This window comes from Rhinoderma darwinii, chromosome 1 (assembly GCF_050947455.1).
Source record: "Rhinoderma darwinii isolate aRhiDar2 chromosome 1, aRhiDar2.hap1, whole genome shotgun sequence".
Lineage (NCBI taxonomy): Eukaryota > Metazoa > Chordata > Amphibia > Anura > Rhinodermatidae > Rhinoderma > Rhinoderma darwinii.
This window is the reverse complement of record NC_134687.1, coordinates 604,518,141-604,539,581: the sequence shown is the minus strand read 5'-3', so window position 1 is coordinate 604,539,581 and position 21,441 is coordinate 604,518,141. Positions and strand designations below refer to the sequence as shown.

Here is a 21,441-nt window from a genome sequence, read left to right as displayed (position 1 = left end):
TGGTTAATTTACATGGCTGCGGTTTGAAGTTTTCATTAGCATGCCCAGTTAAAGGGCGATGTGGGAGCTTTATAAAAGAATAATCCTACGTATTTATTACGCTGATGTCTTTCCTAAGGCTCTGAGAATTATTCAGTTCCTCGCTTGCAGGGATAGATTCAGGCAGCTGGGAATAAGGATACGTTAAAATCCACATTATTTCTGCGAGATGATTATAGAGTGCGGCCAGCATAGAAAAAAGTGCTCAGGCAAAAACACCTAAGGTAGCGCACTTTCCTGGAGGGGGTGACTGTGGGGTCACCTTGCTGGCGCCTCGGGGCGACCAGTGTCACTTTTAATGAAAATAAGTGTGAGAGATGGTATCTGAGAGAAAATACAGTAAGTGGGAGGAGATGAAGGCTTGGGGGAAATAAAGAAGGTATATAGATAGAGGCTGGGAGTGTAGGGGAGAGAGTAGGATGTATATCTGTGGGAGATGAGCGAAGAGTCAAGCACGGTGAGGGACAGACATAAAAAATAAGTGAGACAAAAAAACAAGCATGGGAGGGGGCAGAAGGGAAAGGACAAGTAAGGGAGGGGAAGATACAGAGAGATGAAGCTGTGCAACCAGGGACAAGCAAGCCAGACTGAGATCAAGCCATGTCCAAGGAGGTAGACAGCCAATGTAAGACATCCAGCCTCATCTGTCCAGTGCATTTCACCTCTGCAAGCCAAGACAAGAAGAGGAGGCACTGAAGACATTGTATACCCGGTGTATGCTGTCATTACCAGCTGCAGAGATATTCCTGAGTGCTGGAACAGACACCCACAGACTGGCACCAGCAACCAGCTCCCAGCACACAGAGGTGAGCGCCCTCATCCAGGCCACTGTCATTGACCGAAAAATTCAGAATTTTATGGTTTTTAGTCCTGGGCACCGGACACTTGATGATCGATCGGGAATCTTTGTGTCTTCTTGCATTCAACATGGTAAAGTTACTGTATGGCTGCAGGGAATGGGAGGAAGTTGAGGTGTCTTCCAGATACATGGAGTCTGCATTAGAAGGGAGGTTGAGGCTTCCTGACTACATGTGAGGTGGATAATGTGGTCAGAGGTTGAATTTTTTTATAACTTTTTCTGGATGTGAAATAAATGGGAGCACAATTATTTTTGCACTGTATGTTTGTATATAGGGATGTAGCAGAGCATTGTATATCCTGTTGCACATCTCATTGGTGATATGCATGATGGTGGTCTTCTATAGGAATTGTTATATGACAAATCACCTTTGGTAGATCTGTATATAGGAAATGATATAGATATTCTAGGGAAACAGTAGCCATAGGGTGAAATCCATTGACACGACTTATTGTTGTACTAGTAGTATATTATGAATAGTATATATAGTCTATGTGCATGTATATATTGTAGACTTTTACACATACTGAAATGATGAGAATATATTATATAATGTATATAAAAAGACATGATAAGATTATTAAATATTCAAGTGTATAGGACAGTTTTTAAAAAACAAATAACCTTTACCTGTCAGGGTTGGGAGTCTCCAGGACGGCTGCCAAAAACCAACTGATAGCATATGTTACTATCACAGTCACTTTGTAATTATTTTTAATCAGATGAATCACAAGACTAGAAGGATAGATAGATAGATAGATAGATAGATAGATAGATAGATAGATAGATAGATAGATAGATAGATAGATAGATAGATAGATAGATAGATAGATAGATAGATAGATAGATAGATAGATAGATAGATAGATAGATCTCTTTATCATTTGACACAACTCATGATGATAACACAATGTTTTACATGTTCAGATAAACCTTTTGTATTTTCATAACATGGTGAGATTTCTATATCTTGGTCAGTAAAGCTAACCTGGGTAAAAAGTTGGGGCATTTTGCCTGCCATTTGTAATACAGTTTTGCCTGCATTTTTAAAAACTCCCTATTCCTGGTGGTTGATTGGTTAATAGACATCTCTGGAGGTCTAGGGTGGTTAACTGTAAAATCCCTGGGGGTCTAATACAATTAGAGGAGTTAATGGTTAAATCCTATATGGTCTAGAATAGTGAAGGGGTTAAAGTAAACATCCCCTGTAGTCTAGGGCAGTGAAGGAGTTAATGGAGACACCTCTAACGCCCTGAGACGGGAAGGGATTTTGCCTACCATTTGTATACAGTTTTGCTTGTATTTACAAAAACTGCATATCCCTGGGTTAATAGATATCTCTGGGGATCTCTGGTAAAGTTGTTAATTGTAACATCCCTGGTTGTCTAGGGCAATGAAGGTGCTAAAAGTTAAACCCTTATGTTCTATGATAGTGAAGGGGTTAATGTTGACATCCCTGGTGGTCTAGGATGGTGAAGAAGTTGTTTGTCTTAACCTTGGTGGTCTAGGGGCCAAATACCTGCCAGCAATATCCTGTTGTGACAGAAAGCTAGGATGATCAGTTATATTCCTGCCCTTCCCTGATCATAGAGATCAGTTTAGGGGTCACCCCCCATGGCGGCCCTGATTTATAGCTAGAGTCCTTCAGACTTCATAATGGATAGTGTTTGCAAGAGGTACAGTACATTTGCTAGACAGTGCCCAAAATGGCTTTGGCAGCTGCCTAGTGACGGTGGCAACTGTCAATGGGTCACAGTGCCAAATCTTCACATCCCATTGAATGTGTAGAGGATGAGTAGGACAGGGTACTAAATGTCCCAGCTAGAGGGTTTCTTAAAATGATTAAATAAGATTGGAAAAATAATTTTTTCTCCTAGAAACAGTGCCACTCTTGTCCATAGGCTATGAGAGGTATTGCAGCTGAGCCCCATCCACTTGAGCTCCAATTCCACACACAACCCCATAGTTACCAACATTTTTTTTTTTTTTTCCAGGGACACTTAGCGTGTGTGCATCTTAGGTGGGTGTGTCTTATGGGGGTGTGGTTTATTTGATAGGTGTGGCTAATGGGGCATGGCTTTCCCCCAGAATTTCTGCATACAAATAAACTAACAACAATTTTTGCACTAGTTTGGCTGACAACTACTATGTTGACCAGTATCTCTCCGGTTATCCGGTTGTTGACAGGCAAGTGATGGCTCACTTTATCACTAGGGCTGGGGGATATGGGCTGACCACTAATGGCAGCGTAATATAGTGCCACAATCAGTGCCCCTTGTAGATGGTGCCCCACACTGCCCTCAGTAGATAGTGCCCCACACTGCTCTCTGTAGCTAGTGCCACACACAGCCCCCTTTAGATTTTGACATAGTGCCCTTTCAGATAATGCCACAAACAGATGCACTTGAATATGGCAGTTCCCGGGACACGCCTGGGACAGTAATTTGCCAAGATTTGGAAAATTAGGGACTGTTGGCAACTAAACCCATGGACAAGAGTGGTGTTGTTGCTAGAAGAAAGCAGCCTTTTTTTTTAAAAAATAGTTTCATACAGCTCTTTACAAATTTTCGATTTACAACTTATACATGGAGAGATTGTTTTGTAAATGGTAATTGTATTGTTCGCTACCTGTGCTGTTTGGTATCCTGCTCTCCATGTAGTTGGCACATTTTGTAATATCCACGTGGTGGGAATGGCTGTACAGATCTGTTCCCTGGAAGTTCTGCGAGTGCTCTGCCATACAAGAATTTAATTTCTAATACTTAGGGCAGATTCAGACGAACGTTGCGTTTTTGCGCGCGCAAACAACGCTGCGTTTTGCGCGCGCAAAAACCATTTGACAGCTGCGTGTGTCATCCGTGTATGATGCGCGGCTGCATGATTTTCGCGCAGCCGCCATCATAGAGATGAGGCTAGTCGACGCCCGTCACTGTCCAAGGTGCTGAAAGAGCTAACTGATCGGCAGTAACTCTTTCAGCACCCTCGACAGTGAATGCCGAACACAATATCGAGAAACCTGTTAAAAAAAGAAAAAGTTCGTACTTACCGAAAACTTCCCTCCCGGCCGTTGCCTTGGTGACGCGTCCTTGGTGACGCGCCTCTCTTGACATCGGGCCCCACCTCCCTGGATGACGCGGCAGTCCATGTGACCGCTGCAGCCTGTGCTTGGCCTGTGATTGGCTGGAGCTGTCACTTGGACTGAATTGTCATCCCGGGAGGTCAGACTGGAGGAAGAAGCCGGGAGTTATCGGTAAGTCAGAACTTCGTTTTTTTTTACAGGTTCATGTTTATTGGGATCGGTAGTCACTGTCCATGGTGCTGAAACAGTTTAACTCTTTCAGCACCCTGGACAGTGACTATCTCCTGACGTCGCGTACCGGAAATTTTTTTGCCGGGTTCGGCCAAAACGAGTTTGGCCGAACCCGGTGAAGTTCGGTTCGATTGTCCGGGTTCGCTCATCTCAAAGACACTCCATTTGGATGTTTGGAAACAGAAAAGCACGTGGTGCTTTTCTGTTTACATTCATCATTTTGACAGCTGGTGCGCTGTTTCAGTCGGTTCGCACGGAAGTGCTTCCGTGCGACCTGCGTGGTTTTCACGCACCCATTGACTTCAATGGGTGCGTGATGCGCGAAATACGCGGAGATATTGAACCTGTCGCGTTTTGTACGCAGCGAACAGACGCTGCGCAAAAAGCACGGACTGTCTGTACTGCCCCATTGACTTCTATAGGGCTGTGCGTGGCGCGCGAAAAATACGCTGCCTGCACGCACGAAAATCACGCTCGTGTGAATCCCCCCTTAATATCATAATATCTTATCATTACTTCTGTGCAGTGTTTAGAGGCTCATGAATTGTGTCTCGGTTGCGAGAAGGCTGCACTTTAAAAAGGGGGTATCTACATGATACCCCTAAGAAGTACAGTAACTGCCACTAGGGGTACCCACTGTACAGCTCCTTACCCAAAGAACAAACAACCAAAATATATATCAGCAGCACAAATCTCTCGCCTGTCCTGATAGTTTGCTACAATGTGTCAGTGCAGGTAACATGTATTAGCCTACTGTACAAACTGCTCAGATCACAGGGGATCGTCTGGACTGGATACAATTGTAGCAAACACTCAGATGTGAGAAATATCAGATCTGCACAGTGTTTTAGCATCTGGATGTATTCAATGAATGTTCCCATTCACAGCCAGCAAGCAGAAATCTTGAAAATAGTAAGAAATTGAAACAAAGTATATTAGAAAGAACTTTTCATTAAACAATCATCTATTATTTACATAAAAACTCTTTAAATATTCATATGAAAAGGATTAGGAATATATATTATTAGAAATTATTTTATTTTGGCTGTTGTAAAAACTATTTCTGGGGGTAGGGGATCATATCTTCCTGCTTGTTTCAGTACAGTGCTAACTGGTGGTCTTAACTGGTACTGCACTTTTTATTTATTTATTTAGTTGTTTAGTTAACCCTTTAGTGACCACTAATACGCCTTTTCACGGTAGTCACTAAGGGGCCTTGGGTTAGGCCGTCGTCTTTTCATGGCGGCCCAGTCTAAGTCCTGTACGGGTGTCCTGTGCAGGCTGGAGCTGGGGCTCGACTGTCTGATGACAGCCGGGCTCCTGCTCCAACGGCCACGATTGAAGTTTATTTTGATCGCGGCGGTTTAACCAGTTAAATGCTGCGGTCAATAGCGACCGCTCTATTTAACTTGTTTACAGGGGGAGTGAGCTCCCTCTGTCACCCATCAGTGACCCGCAAATGCAATCGCGTCCCTCCGATGGGGTGCCATGGCAGCCGGGGGCATGATAAAAGCCCCCAGGTCTGCCTTGGGCATATGCCTATTAGGATGTGATTATATAGATTGCATCCTCCACGTCATGTTCAAATTAAGTATGTGGATTTGATAGGTCTTACATCTAATTCTGTATTCCATTATCCACCTACAGCCTTGACTATTTATTTGTTACACATGTGTGAGTCAGGATGGTGAATGATGGGATACAGGTATTTGTGGAATGGTTTATGCATGCTCCGATATTATTAATAATATATATATTTTTTAATTGGTTTGTATATGCATGTGTATGAAGAAATTGTGTATATATGTATGTTTAGTAACACTTTTAATGAATAATGGTGGTCTAATGATGGATTGTTTTTGATAAAAAATCAGCATAAATTTAATCGGCAGGGAAATGTAACCATAATGATGGTGCCGAAGTTCCTATTTTCATTTGAGTTTCCTTGGAGGATATGATGGTGGTGAATTAGCTATTTAACTTATTCCATGTACGTAATTCCTCTTATACTAATCAAACCTATGTAGCGATCGTGTGCATGCGCGCTCTTACACTTACCTGTTTCAGACCGGAAGCATTAAGATAACGGCGGGCATCGTATGTGTGCGATGCTCACAGCGGTGGACGTCATGACGCTGACTGAATGAATTGGAGGGGTCTGCAGTGCGGCATGCGCCACTGGCCATTGCTCTTCCTAACACACTATTTAAAACTGGGTCTCAGAGCAGTTTATACACCTCCTGACGAAGGTTGCGAAACGCGCGTCAAGGTGCTCTGTTCCCAGGTGTCTGATCTCTTTACCATCATGTCCTCTACAGGTATGTTCTAATACACATGTATGTAATTATGGGGACTTTTTGATATCATGTACCATAATTTAAGCAGTATAACCAGTACTCCATTTGTATCTATTATAGGTATCCTGCAGGATATCTAAACTGTATTTTGAGTAATATATATATTGCTAATTGTGAGGAATTGGTATTAATAGCTAGAAGTTTGACTTAAAATGGTATGACACCTGGCTGATTTTATTGTATTGATTTTAAATGTTGGAAGTATATACCGTGTTTCCCCGAAAGTAAGACAGTGTCTTACTTTCTTTTTATCCCCAAAAGCCCCACTATGTCTTACTTTTGGGGTATGTCTTATATTGAAAAAAAATTGTCTAATTATTATTTTTTTTTTTTTCACAAACTTTATTTAACTGTTTTACATTTTTTTTTTTAGTCCCACCAGGGGACTTCACTATGCGATGTGCCGATCGCATATATAATGCTTTGGTATACTTAGTATACCGAAGCATTATTGCCTGTCAGTGTAAAACTGACAGGCAACCTATTAGGTCATGCCTCCGGCATCGCCTAACAGGCAGATGCTGAAGGCAGACCTGGGGGTCTTTGTTAGACCCCCGGCTGTCATGGAAACCCGACGGCGACCCGCGATTTGTTTGCGGGGGCGCCGATCGGGTGACAGAGGGAGCTCCACCCTCTGTCAAACACATTAAATGCCGCTGTCACTATTGACAGCGGCATTTAATGGGTTAAACTGCCGGAATCGGCGCGCGCTTCGATTCCGGCAGTTGCAGCAGGAGCCAGGCTGTGTATAACAGCCGTGCTCCTGCCGCTGATCGCGTGGGTACAGTCTCAGTACCCGCGCCATCACAGGATGGATATATCCGTCCTCCTGCGCGAACTAGCAGCTGCTGAGGACGGATATACCCCCGTGTTTCCCCGAAAGTAAGACATATGTCTTACTTTCGGGGTACGGCTTATATTAGCCGACCCCCCTGAAACCCCCGATACGTCTTACAATCGGGGGTGTCTTACTATCGGGGAAACACGGTACTTGTAGGGGGGTAATTTTTGTACTATGTGTACCAATAAAATTCTATTTTATAATTGAAACAGTGTGAAATCAAGATGTTTCTTTTTGGTTTAATAAAAAAATGCATAGTAAAGTACCCTAGTGGAACTAAAAAAAATATGTAATTAATGTAAAATAAAAATTATTAATAAAAATGACAGTAAAAAAAGAAAGTTTGCAGTGTTTAGATTACATCAAACAGTTTTTTTTTTTTAAGTAGGACCTGACACCTCTCCTGACATGTCAAGTTTAGTAAATACTTGTATTCCCCAAGAAATAATATTTATGGAACATATTTTCTAAGAGCTCTGCGTTGTGTCGTTCCTCTGTTATTTACAACTGGGTGTTACCATTCCCCTTGTCAAGAGGCGTGACCCTACACAGTGTGATACTGTCAGCACTTATTGGACAGGGTCAGTCTGTCTGAGGACGCACCCCCAATTGGTTACACCCAGTTGTCAATTTAGTCATACATTTCTAGGAGGGATAACAGAGGAACGGCACAACATAGAGTTTTAAGAAAGGATGCTCCACAATTGTTATTTCACAGGAAAAACAATTATTTACTAAAACAAACATGTAAGGAGAGGTGACAGGTCCTCTTTAATGGTCAAAATGCCTACATTTGGTCTTATCAGACCTGGAATTCTTTCCCCAATTGATCTCAGAGTCTCACACATTTGGGAAATTGTAGCAAGATGTTGTATGATTTTTTTTATTTTATCAGCAGTGATAATGCATGTTTGTGTGCAACGAAAACAACAGATAAATTGTACGATGTTTTGTTACGTACGTACTGAGAGCAATGCACAGGTGGATAAGTAGTAAATGCAGTGAATAAGATAAGCAGTAAGTGCAGTGTTGTAACTAAGACATCAGTACAGTGTTGTAAATGATATGTGAGTGCAGTGTACAGGTGTATAAGTAGTAAGTACAGAGTTGTGGTAGTTGAGAAATGACTGCAGTATAGTTGTAGATAAAAAGTCAGTACAGTATAGTTGTAGGAAGAAGTGAGTGTAGTTGAAGATGAGCAGTGTAGGTGTAGATGAGCAGTGAATGAGGTGTAGTTTTACATAAATGAGTGCAGGGTAGTTGAAGATAAGCAGTGTAGTTGTGGCTAGGCAGTATATGCAGTGTAGTAGTTGTAGATAAGAAATGATTGCAGCCTACAGGTGGATAAGTAAATAATTCTGTGTTATGCTAGATGAGCAGTAAGTGCAGTGTAGTTGAAGATAATAAATGAGTGCAGTGTAGTTGTAAATAATCGGTTAGTGCAGTGTTGCAAATGAGAATTGAGTGCAGTTTGTAGGTGGATAAGTAGTGAGTTTAGAGTTGTAATAGATGAGCAGTGTAGTTATAAATAAGCAGTGATTTCAGTGTGTGCAGTGTAGTTGTAGATAAGCAGTGAGTGCAGTGTAGTTGTAGATAAGCAGCACGTGCAGTGTAGATAAGCAGTAAGTGCAGTGTAGTTGTAGATAAGCAGCAAGTGCAGTGTAGATGTAGATAAGCAGTGAGTGCAGTGTAGTTGTAGCTAAGCAGCAAGTTCAGTGTAGATAAGCAGTGAGTGCAGTGTAGTTGAACACAAGCATTGAGATTAGTTGTACATAAGCAGTGAGTGTAGTGTAGTTAAGCAGATAAGTAGATAAGCAGTGAGTGCAGTGTAGGTGTAGATAAGCAGCAAGTGCAGTGTAGATAAGCAGTGAGTGCAGTGTGTGCAGTGTAGTTGTAGATAAGCAGCAAGTGCAGTGTAGATAAGCAGTAAGTGCAGTGTAGTTGTAGATAAGCAGCAAGTGCAGTGTAGATAAGCAGTGAGTGCAGTGTAGTTGTAGATAAGCAGCAAGAAGAGTGTAGATAAGCAGTGAGTGCAGTGTAGTTGAACACAAGCATTATCAGTTGTACATAAGCAGTGAGTGCAGTGTAGTTAAGCAGATAAGCAGCGAGTTCAGTGTAGCTGTAAGTAGTGAGTCCAGGGTAGTTGTACATAAGCATTGAGATCAGTTGTACATAATATGTAAGTTCGGTGTAGTTGTAGATAAGCAGTGAGTTTAGTGTAGTTATAGAGAAGCTTTGAGTGCAGTGTACTTGTAGATAAGCCGTGAGTGCAGTGTAGTGATTGTAGAAAAGCAGTGAGTGCAGTGTAATAATTGTAGATAAGCAGTGAGTGCAGTGTAGTTGCAGACACTTTGAGTGCAGTGTAGTTGTAGATAAGCACTGAGTGCAGTGTAGCTGTACATAAGCAATGAGTGCAGTGCAGTTGTAGATAAGCTGTAAGTGTAGTGTAGTTGTAGATAAGCAGTGAGTTAAGTGTAGTTGTTGTACATAAGCAGTGAGCGCGGTGTAATTGTAGATAAACGTTGCGTGCAGTGTGGTTGTAGATAAAGAGGGAGTGAGGTAGTTGTAGATAAGCAGTGAGTGCAGTGTAGATGTAAATAAACAGCGAGTGCAGTGCAGTTGTAGATAAATAGCGAGTTCAGTATAGTTGTTCATAAGCATTGAGTGCAGTGTAGTTGTACACAATCAGTGAGTGCAGTGTAGCTGTGCATAAGTAGTGAGTGCAGTTTAGTTGTAGATAAGCAGCGAGTGCAGTGCAGTTGTAGCAGTTGTACATAACATAAGCAGTTAATGCAGTGTAGTTGTACATAAGCAGTGAGTGCAGTGTAGTTGAAGATAATCAGTGAGTGCAGTGAAGTTGTAGATAAGTACTGAGGGTAGTGTAGTAGTTCTAGATAAGCAGTGAGTGCAGTGTAGCAGTTGTACATAACATAAGCAGTGATTGCAGTGTAGTTGTAAATAAGCAGTGAGTGCAGTGAAGTTGTAGATAAGTACTGAGTGCAGTAGTTGTAGATAAGCAGTGAGTGCCGTGTAGCAGTTGTACATAACATAAGCCGTTAGTGCAGTGAAGTTGTAGATAAGCAGTTAGTGCAGTGTAGTTGCAGATAAGCAGCGAGTGAAGTTGTAGATAAGTAGAGAGTGCATTTTAGTAGGTGTACATAAGCAGCAAGTGCAGTGTAGTTGTAAATAACATAAGCAGTTAGTGCAGTGTAGTTGTACATCAGCAGTGAGTGCAGTGTAGTTGTACATCAGCAGTGAGTGCAGTGTAGTTGTACATAACATAAGGAGTGAGTGCAGTGTAGTTGTACATAACATAAGCCGTTAGTGCAGTGTAGTTGTACATTAGCAGTGAGTGCAGTTGTACATAACATAAGGAGTGAGTGCAGTGTAGTTGTACATAACATAAGCAGTGAGTGCAGTGTAGTTGTACATAAGCAGTGAGTGGAGTGGAGTTGTACATAACATAAGCAGTTAGTACAGTGTAGTTGTACATAACATAAGCAGTGAGTGCAGTGTAGTTGTACATAAGCAGTGAGTGTAGTGTAGTTGTACATAGCATAAGCAGTGAGTGTAGTGTAGTTGTACATAACATAAGCAGTGAGTGGTGTGGAGTTGTACATAACATAAGCAGTGAGTGCAGTGTAGTTGTACATAAGCTTTGAGTGGAGTGTATTTGTACATACATAACATAAGCAGTTAGTGCAGTGTAGTTGTACATAACATAAGCCGTTAGTGCAGTGTAGTTGTACATTAGCAGTGAGTGCAGTGCAGTTGTACATAACATAAGGAGTGAGTGCAGTGTAGTTGTACATAACATAAGCAGTGAGTGCAGTGTAGTTGTACATAAGCAGTGAGTGGAGTGGAGTTGTACATAACATAAGCAGTTAGTGCAGTGTAGTTGTACATAACATAAGCAGTGAGTGCAGTGTAGTTGTACATAAGCAGTGAGTGTAGTGTAGTTGTACATAGCATAAGCAGTGAGTGTAGTGTAGTTGTACATAACATAAGCAGTGAGTGGTGTTGAGTTGTACATAACATAAGCAGTGAGTGGAGTGGAGTTGTACATAACATAAGCAGTTAGTGCAGTGTAGTTGTACATAACATAAGCAGTGAGTGCAGTGTAGTTGTACATAAGCAGTGAGTGTAGTGTAGTTGTACATAGCATAAGCAGTGAGTGGTGTGGAGTTGTACATAACATAAGCAGTGGGTGCAGTATAGTTGTACATAAGCTTTGAGTGGAGTGTATTTCTACATACATAACATAAGCAGTGAGTGCAGTGAAGTTGTACGTAAGCAGCGAGTGCAGTGTTGTAAATAGGTGGTGATATGCAGTGAGCGCAGCGTGCGCACCTGAAGGTTCTGTTTGGACTCCTGATCATACATCTCCAGCTTCTCCCAGATACAGAAGTTCTACATACCCCCCCCCCCCCTTTCTCTGGCTCAGCCTGGTGCAAAGGATCCGAGTCCTGCCCTTTGAAGCTGATGCTTTTATTGAAACCGCAAGAAGTATTTTTAGGAGACTGCTGTTAGCTTCCTGGGGAGACATCACTTTGGAGGGGTAGAGGAAAGGCACAATTAACCTCTTTACTGCCAGACTCTGTGATAAAAAACAGGTCTACGCTCATTACTGTAGTATTGCCGGATATACAGCTTCTGTCTCCTTTAGGGCTTTTTCCTAATGATGTCTCATGTTTTGTATTTCTATAGAATTGTGAAGTATACATCCTCTTCCCTATAACTGTAGACATTCACAACGAGGACATTTAAAGACATCCAGCGCTCCTATGTGATTCCAATGGTCAGTGTATTTTCTTTTAGGTCACTTATAGACTACACAGAGGATTTAAAGGCAAAATCCACCTAAATAAAATACATGTATATGGGTGTAGGAGGATGAGTAGACTAAAAAAATAAGTATCAATGATTCCTTTTCCCCTATCCAATGTTCTAATGTATCCCGTACAATGGACTTTCAAAAATAAGCAACAGTTAGAGAAACGTTTGGGTGGAGTTATCCTTTAAAAATACCGGAGTCAAAAGTCAAGAACCGCCAAGATATATTGAAGAACAAATCATATTATTATATTCTTCTCAACATTACCATAATGTTTTGCCCTTAAGACTAGTGTTATCCTGGCCCTCTTGATGGCTGCCATTTTTAATACAAATTTACATTTCCAATGAAAAAGTGGTGTTTCCTGACTTCTGACTCACCCTGCAATCTTATACGATCACAGTCCACTATTCAATAAGCGGGTAACATGGAAAAGCTTGAGGGAACTTTACATTGTGTTCCATAAAAACAGTCATAGCTTGGCTTTTCCTAACCTGGGTGCAAAGAATCAAGTCGCTGCCCTAGCCCTTTATCTAAATACCCTGGACAAGGCAGTGTGGCTTCTTGGTGCTACCTCTTGCTGCCAACACCCAGGCCCATGAGAGACACTCTGCTCTCCTTGATAAACCAGAATCTTGGGCAACCTTTTAATGGCAAAACCTTTCATTATGTGTAATAGTTCTGAAATAAACATGTCTTCATTACACAACCCTTTTCTATATGCCTTATTATTGAATATGAATGTAATAGAGGGGGTCCCCTGGTCAGGACACCCTTCTATTAGCCAGAGCCGAGAGCAAGTCTCACTATGGTGGACCCAGCCCGTAGCTTGTAGTGGCAGCTGCAGGTGAACTGTGTATGACTGGCTGCTGCTTTCCCAGCGATAAGAGCTGATCGATCAAGGATTTTCGGACACCGAATCACTAGCGATCAGCAGATCACTGGGCTGGCTTTAATCAAATATGATGAATCTGGAGGGCATTTGAAAATGTTGGCACTTCCATGACTCCTGGATCCAAAGCTAATGCCAAGTTGGTTTACTAGAGTAGCCACAAGGTCAACCACAAGTCACCTATGATGGGTTTCCACAAAAGTGATAGCCATATTGCCCCCATATCATTGACCCCTATATGTGTTTCTGGTAAAAGACAGAACATTTTATCCAGAGTACTTAGCATTGTTGTTTCGTGATTTTAATGTGTAGACTAATCTTGTTTCCTTGGACCTAAAACAAAACTGTGTAACGGGGAGGCAGTCTACTGTACAGCAGATAGAACTTTCTAAAACCACTTCAGTAAGACATAGTTAGAGGTATTATAATGGTGGCCACACAGAAAGTCATTTTTTTTGCTAGAAACCCTAAAGTACTTGATGCTGCAGAATATACTAAATATTAACTGTAAGAAGAGAAATAAATACCTGTAAGAAATTACATAAATGGAGTTAGGCTTCCAATCCTATGTCACCCTTTGAACACCATTTTGCATTTTATATATGAAAAGTTGAGTCAAGTTGATACATTACATTACTTATCTTGTACTTATTCTGAATTACAGCCTGTGTTATACTCCAGAGCTGCATTCACAATTCTGATCGTTCCTATTGGAAACAATTAATAAGCCTGTTTTCAGACACCCACCTAACAGCTTAGCTGAGCTCTTATAATGTAGTTTTCGACATCAGATTACTGTACAGCGCATGGTTTAACGATGACTTTTCGATTTTTGTGCAGACACTGAATCAGTTGGAAATTATGAGAGATTTCGGCTCTTATGCCTGCAGAATTGTGAATGCAGCTCTGGAGTGTAATACAGGCTGTAACTTAGGATCGGTACAAAATAAATAATGTAATGCATGTACAAAGTGACTCAACTTTTAATGATAAATTCCTCTTCCTGTGGAAAAGATAAAAGTTTTAGCACTCCAGGGATCAGTCCCTACTTGCAGTCCTGCCTTGTATTTAGCACATTTAGATTGCAACATTTATTGCCATAATAATCTTAAAGCCACACTGTCACTAAACAAACCCCTTTGCGAAAGTGCCCCCTGTTCCTGCTCCTCCTGTTCAAAGGTGCTGTTTCAAAGTGCCCGTTGTATCCAAATTTAGGGAACTCTTATTCTGATTGGCTGAGGCACTTTATGGTTGTGGCCGAAAAGGCATCATAATTTCCACACACTGTGACTCAGCGGGTGTAATATCACCCATTGATGTGATTTAGGAAACTCTAATCGATGAAATTTCTTAAATATGACGGATTCAGAAGCTCATATGGAAACCATCACCAGATGCCATCATTTGTCTCGCCCATCCTATGTACTTTTACTGACATTTTTTGCCTCCATAATGGTGATTTTTCATATACGTTTCTTCTTTGGTGAGAAAATATATCGTACCAGATGGTTTAAAGAGACAGCTGAGAACACGGAGCGAGATACACATCAGGAAATATTACATCCACAAAGGAAATATTCAAGCTGTGTTATAAATGACATTTGGCATATGTGCAGAGGAAGTGGGGAAATGGTGAGAGTGAGCGGCTGCTGTGTTTATAGGAAAAGGTGCGTCCTGAGATGTATTTTTAGCTTTTCTGGATGGGAAAAACCTTTTCCTAGAACTTTTGGTTTCTGAAATGTTTTTTTTTCTTCGTTTGAAGATAAATTCATCACTTTTTTATAGTGTTTACATACATTATAATGGAACCAGTATCTGTTTTTAGCACCAATTTTGGACAAGGCTGTTTTAGAATTTCGGCTCCTACATGAAGCCAATCACGGCTGGTTTAATTGATGGTCATGAGTAGCTATCTGCCTAGCAAGGTACCAGAGTCGGACTGACCCACCAGAGAACCAGAGGATCCTCCGGTGGGCCCAGGCTCTAACACAATAATGGGCCTTAAGGTCCAACAGAAGACAACTCCTTTTGGAGCTCTTTGGAGCAAATCACTTGCCACTAGAATCTATTTCTTCTGGAATGATTCACATATGACCTAATAGACCTCATTGATGATATGTTCTGTTTATACAACAATAACAAGCAATTGGATGAAATGAAAAGTGGACATGCAGATGTTCTATATAGATGGAGGGTGGACCCTCAGAATCATCTCCTCTGGTGGGCCCATGATGCCCCACTCCGACGCTGCAAGGCACCCATTGTTATCAGTGGATGCCTACATTTGGAGATCCTCCAGCTCACCAGGACCAAGGGCTGCAGTAGGATTCTCTCTCGACTTTAAGTAATCACCATCAGAAGGTCAGTTAAAGAGATTGACCACTTAGGACATCCCCAGCCAATATGTTTTATTAGGGCATATGAATGTCATAGAGATGGGTGCCTTACATGGAACCACCTCATCATTATAGAGGAGGAGTGTCCCACAAGGTAGACTCTGCGCCACCAGATTTTACACTGCTGGCTATTGACTTGAATTTCGTTGCTTCAAGGAAAATGTATGGGTGCTGCCACTTCCTTGGAGTTTCAAGAAACTAGACCTCCCTGCTGCCTTCTAAAATACTTAGGCCCTCATTTATTAAGGTGTTGATGACACTTTACAAAAAGTCCACATATGAACAGCGATGTCAGGGTCTTCCCCAGAACGGAGTCCCAGGCAGAGCGCTAGCATAGGCTCTGCTCCGGGACTCTTTGGAATTCCCTGACATCGCTGTCCATATAGGGACAGTGTGTCAGGGTCTTCCCCAGAGCGGAGTCCTGGGCAGAGCGCTAGTATAGGCTCTGCTCTTGGACTCTGTGGAATTCCCTGACATCGTGTCCATGTTTGGACACACGATGTCTGGGGCTTCCCCAGAGCCGGAGTCCCGGGCAGAGCGCTAGTATAGGCTCTGCTCCGGGACTCTATGGAATCTTCTGACATCGCTGTCCACATATGGACAGTGTTGTCAGGGTCTTCCCCAGAGCTGGAGTCTCGGTCAGAGCGCTAGTATAGTCTCTGCTCTGGGACTCTGGGGAAGCCTCTGACATCGCTGTCCATACATCGACAGTGATGTCAGGAACACAGCTGGAGTCCCAGGAAGAGCCTACTAGCACTCTGCCCGTGACTCCAGCTCTGGGGTTGCCCATGACATCCATGTCCATATATGGACAGTGATGTCAGGAGCAGAGCTGGAATCCCAGGCAGAGTGCTAGAAGCGGTTCTGCTCTGGGACTCCAGCTCTGGGCAAGCCCCTGACATCACTGTCCATATATGGACGCTGATGTTAATGGATTCCCCAGAGTTCCGGCGCAGAGCCTATACTAGTGCTCTGCTCTGGGACTCCGGCTCTGGGGTTGCCCCTGATATCACATTCCGGTCCAGGAGGATCCCCTGACGTCACTGTGTATGGACAGTGACGTCAGGGGCTCCAACAGTAGAGGAATCCCCAGCTAAAGCGTCGGCAACGCTCTGGCTGGGGATTCCACTCCTAGAGGGACCTCCAATGGAGCTATCTACTTGGGGTGTGTGTGGCATTATCTGCAAAGGGCACTGTGGCAGAATCTACAGAGGGCACTGTGGCAGCATCTACAGAGGGCACTGTGGCAGCATCCACAGAGGGCACTGTGGCAGCATTACAGAGGGCACTGTGGCACTATCTAAAAATGGGCTGCCCAATCTTGACATGTGTGTCTGCCAAACACTGCTAACTGAGCTGCCGGACTGCATTTAGCGACACTTAAACTGGAAAACTGGATTGTTGAAATAAGCACGTGGAGAATTCTCTCAAATTGTAAACATTGCGGTATTATTATAGTAATGTAGTATTATTATTATTATTATTATTATAGTAATGTAGTATTATAATAGTAGTTCAAATAACTAATTGATTAACGATAATTTTGTATTGTATCAAATTTGCGTCAACTTCCCATTTTTTCTATATGTGACCCACTTACCCGGCCGAGTTTGAGACCCCTGAGTTAAAGGATACCATTCTTTCTGCTGCCACTAGGGGGGCTGCATTTGAATTTATTATTGAGTTCAATAGGAGATCTATAAATCCTTATGCAGTTAGCTCCTCCTAGTGGTGCCTGCAGGTAGAATTCGTTTTATTGAAAAAAAATATAAAAAATATTTTACAAAAAGTTCGCTCACCGCGTTTCCACTGCGTTAATTCGTACAAGTTAATTTTATCCAAATGCTGCAGGCGCTCGAAAATACCCCCAAATGAAGTCCTGTGTCGACAGCAGGTATACAAGGCAATAAAAGTGAACAATGAAAGGTGTATCCAGCACTCGATATAAAACATTATTGTTTATTCAATCATTTAAAACAGAAAGATTAAAACAAAAATTCCAGGACCATGCTTGCGCGTTTCAGACCGCTAGTCAAGCTATGACTAAGGACCCTAGCGGTCTGAAACGCGTAAGCGTGGTCCCGGGATTTTTGTTTTAATCTTTGTTTTAAATGACCGAATAAACCATAATTTTTTATATCGAGTGCTGGATACACCTTTCATTGTTTACTTCTATAGACTTAATTTTATTTTTAACTTTATGGCTTTGTGAGAGGATTTAGAGCTCTGTATAAAAGATTTAAAAAAAAATTAAATCTGAGCTCTGACCTCTATAAAAATAAAAATAAAATTCTGAACCTATTTAAATGTGAATAAAATTAAATAGGTACATTTTTCTGCCCTAAACACCATTATTGACTCTTCCACCATCCCAAACTACCGGTAATATTAGGTGTAAACCCCTAAATAATCCTAGACTTCCAGGAATATTAGATATTAAATCATGACCATCCTACAACACAATAGATAATCTCACTATTAACACATTCATCACACTAGACCAACAGAAACATTGGATATTGCATGTTATACCACTCTAGAACTCCAGGGATATCACAGTGATACCATCACTAATCCTTAAACCACCCTACTTAAAATCTTGTGATGTAATGGTCGTAGACTAGTTGGCAAAGTAAGTATAATAGGGACACGTGCTTACAAGCTCCCCTTCAAAATCGCTTCTGTACTGGAATAGAAAAAGGGCAGTGTCATGGAGTTATTTTGTATTCCGTGCCCTAGAAATAACTATGGGCAGCTGATCAGATGCCCGTATTTTTTATATTGATCGTTACATCAGACTTCCTGAATGTGCCCAGATGTGTGTCCCACTCCGGCATACGGTGAAGTCCCTGACATATAAATGGCAAAATATATTTTTGGCAGCAAAGTCTCGAAACATTCCCCGGCATGGTTGGTACTTCCTGTTATGTTACCATTCAGCCAATATGCCAAGTGCCAGCATTAGAGAATAGGATGTTGTAAGCAAGCAGCTGAGCCTCTGGTAAATCAGCTAAAGTATTTCCACTTATGTTTATTGCTGTATATTATCACTGTGCACATTGTAAGGTTACTGCAGGAGCTACAACCAGAGAAAGAAAGCTACAAATCTGCTGCCAATTGTGGATTTTAGAATTTCAGATGCCCAGAAAATGTTCTATTCTGAGGGAACAGTCTCTTTTCTGATTGCAGATCTCAAAATGACCAGGTGATCATGGGAGATGCCAATAGTTTAATTTCCCTACACTGTACCTTTTTATGGCAATCCACTGTACATAGGTGGCAATGGTATAATAATGATATTCTTGTACATAGGGGCAGTATTATAGTAGTTATATTCTTGCACACAGGTGGCAGTATTATAGTAGTTATATTCTTGTACATAGGGACAGTATTATAGTAGTTATATTCTTCTACATAGAGGGAAGTATTATAGTAGTTATATTCTTGTACATGGGGAAGTATTATTGTAGTTATATTCTTGTACATAGGGGGCAGTATTATAGTAGTTATATTCTTGTACATAGGAGGCAGTATTATAGTAGTTATATTCTTGTACATAGGAGGCAGTATTATAGTAGTTATATTCATGTACATAGGGGCAGTATTATAGTAGTTATATTCTTGTACATAGGGGCAGTATTATAGTAGTTATATTCTTGTACATAGGGGGCAGTATTATAGTAGATATATTCTTGTACATAGGAGCAGTATTATAGTAGTTATATTCTTGTACATAGGGGGCAGTATTATAGTAGTTATATTCTTGTACATAGGAGCAGTATTATAGTAGTTATATCCTTGTACATAGGGAGCAGTATTATAGTAGTTATATTCTTGCACACAGGTGGCAGTATTATAGTAGTTATATTCCTGTACATAGGGTGCAGTATTAGGGCTTGTTTACACGATCGTGTTATTCGTCCGTACGCCGCGCGTGATTTTCACGCGTGTCGTACGGACCTATAATAGTCTATGGGGCCGTGCAGACAGTCCGTGAATTTTGTACAATGTGAGTCCATTGCAAAAAACTCACGACCTCTTCTATATTTGTGCGCTGTTCGCGCATCACGCACCCATTGAATTCAATGGGTGGGTGAAAACCACGCATGTCACACGGAAGCACTTCCGTGCAAACAGCGTGATTCGCGCAATAACAGTGAAAATAATGAATGAAAACAGAAAAGCACCACGTGCTTTTTTGTTTACAAACATCCAAACGGAGTGTCATAATGATGGCGGCTGTGTGAAAATCATGCAGCCGCGCATCATATGCTGCTGACACACGGAGCTGTTAAGTGCCTTTTGCGGACGCAAAACGCCGCGTTTTTTGCGTGCACAAAACGCACACGCTCGTGTAAATGAGGCCTTATAGTAGTTATATTATTGTACATAGGGGCAGTATTATAGTAGTTACAGTGAAGGAAATAAGTATTTGATCCCTTGCTGATTTTGTAAGTTTGCCCACTGTCAAAGACATGAACAGTCTAGAATTTTTAGGCTAGGTTAATTTTACCAGTGAGAGATAGATTATATTTAAAAAAAAAAAACAGAAAATCACATTGTCAAAATTATATATATTTATTTGCATTGTGCACAGAGAAATAAGTATTTGATCCCTTTGGCAAACAAGACTTAATACTTGGTGGAAAAACCCTTGTTGGCAAGCACAGCAGTCAGACGTTTTTTTTGTAGTTGATGATGAGGTTTGCACGCATGTTAGATGGAATTTTGGCCCACTCCTCTTTGCAGATCATCAGTAAATCATTAAGATTTCGAGGCTTTCGCTTGGCAACTCGGCTCTTCAGCTCCCTCCATAAGTTTTCGATGGGATTAAGGTCTGGAGACTGGCTAGGCCACTCCATGACCTTAATGTGCTTCTTTTTGAGCCACTCCTTTGCTGCCTTGGCTGTATGTTTCGGGTCATTGTCGTGCTGGAAGACCCAGCCACGAGCCATTTTTAATGTCCTGGTGGAGGGAAGGAGGTTGTCACTCAGGATTTGACGGTACATGGCTCCAGCCATTCTCCCATTGATGCGGTGAAGTAGTCCTGTGCCCTTAGCAGAGAAACACCCCCAAAACATAATGTTTCCACCTCCATGCTTGACAGTGGGGATGGTGTGCTTTGGGTCATAGGCAGCATTTCTCTTCCTCCAAACACGGCGAGTTGAGTTAATGCGAAAGAGCTAAATTTTAGTCTCATCTGACCACAGCACCTTCTCCCAATCACTCTCAGAATCATCCAGATGTTCATTTGCAAACTTCAGACGGGCCTGTACATGTGCCTTCTTGAGCAGGGGGATCTTGCAGGCACTGCAGGATTTTAATCCATTACCGCGTAATGTGTTACCAATGGCTTTCTTGGTGACTGTGGTCCCAGCTGCCTTGAGATCATTAACAAGTTCCCCCCGTGTAGTTTTCGGCTGAGCTCTCACCTTCCTCAGGATCAAGGATACCCCACGAGGTGAGATTTTGCATGGAGCCCCAGATCGATGTCGATTGACAGTCATTTTGTATGTCTTCCATTTTCTTACTATTGCACCAACAGTTGTCTCCTTCTCACCCAGCGTCTTACTTATGGTTTTGTAGCCCATTCCAGCCTTGTGCAGGTTTATGATCTTGTCCCTGACATCCTTAGAAAGCTCTTTGGTCTTGCCCATGTTGTAGAGGTTAGAGTCAGACTGATTAATTGAGTCTGTGAACAGGAGCCTTTTATACAGGTGACCATGTAAGACAGCTGTCTTTAATGCAGGCACCAAGTTGATTTGGAGCGTGTAACTGGTCTGGAGGAGGCTGAACTCTTAATGGTTGGTAGGGGATCAAATACTTATTTCTCTGTGCACAATGCAAATAAATATATATAATTTTGACTATGTGATTTTCTTTATTTTTTTTTATATAATCTATCTCTCACTG

General features: G+C 41.8%; 1 protein-coding gene across 2 annotated transcripts in view; it reads left to right on the top strand.

Moving 5' to 3' along the window:
* Positions 1–225: 225 nt before the first annotated feature.
* Positions 226–21,441, top strand: part of ZBTB7C (zinc finger and BTB domain containing 7C) — a 271,241-nt gene continuing 250,025 nt past the window's right edge. For both annotated transcript variants that reach the window (XM_075854959.1, XM_075854958.1), the window contains exon 1: positions 226–845. The gene's annotated coding sequence lies outside the window, so the exon portion shown is untranslated. The remainder of the gene's footprint in view (positions 846–21,441) is intronic.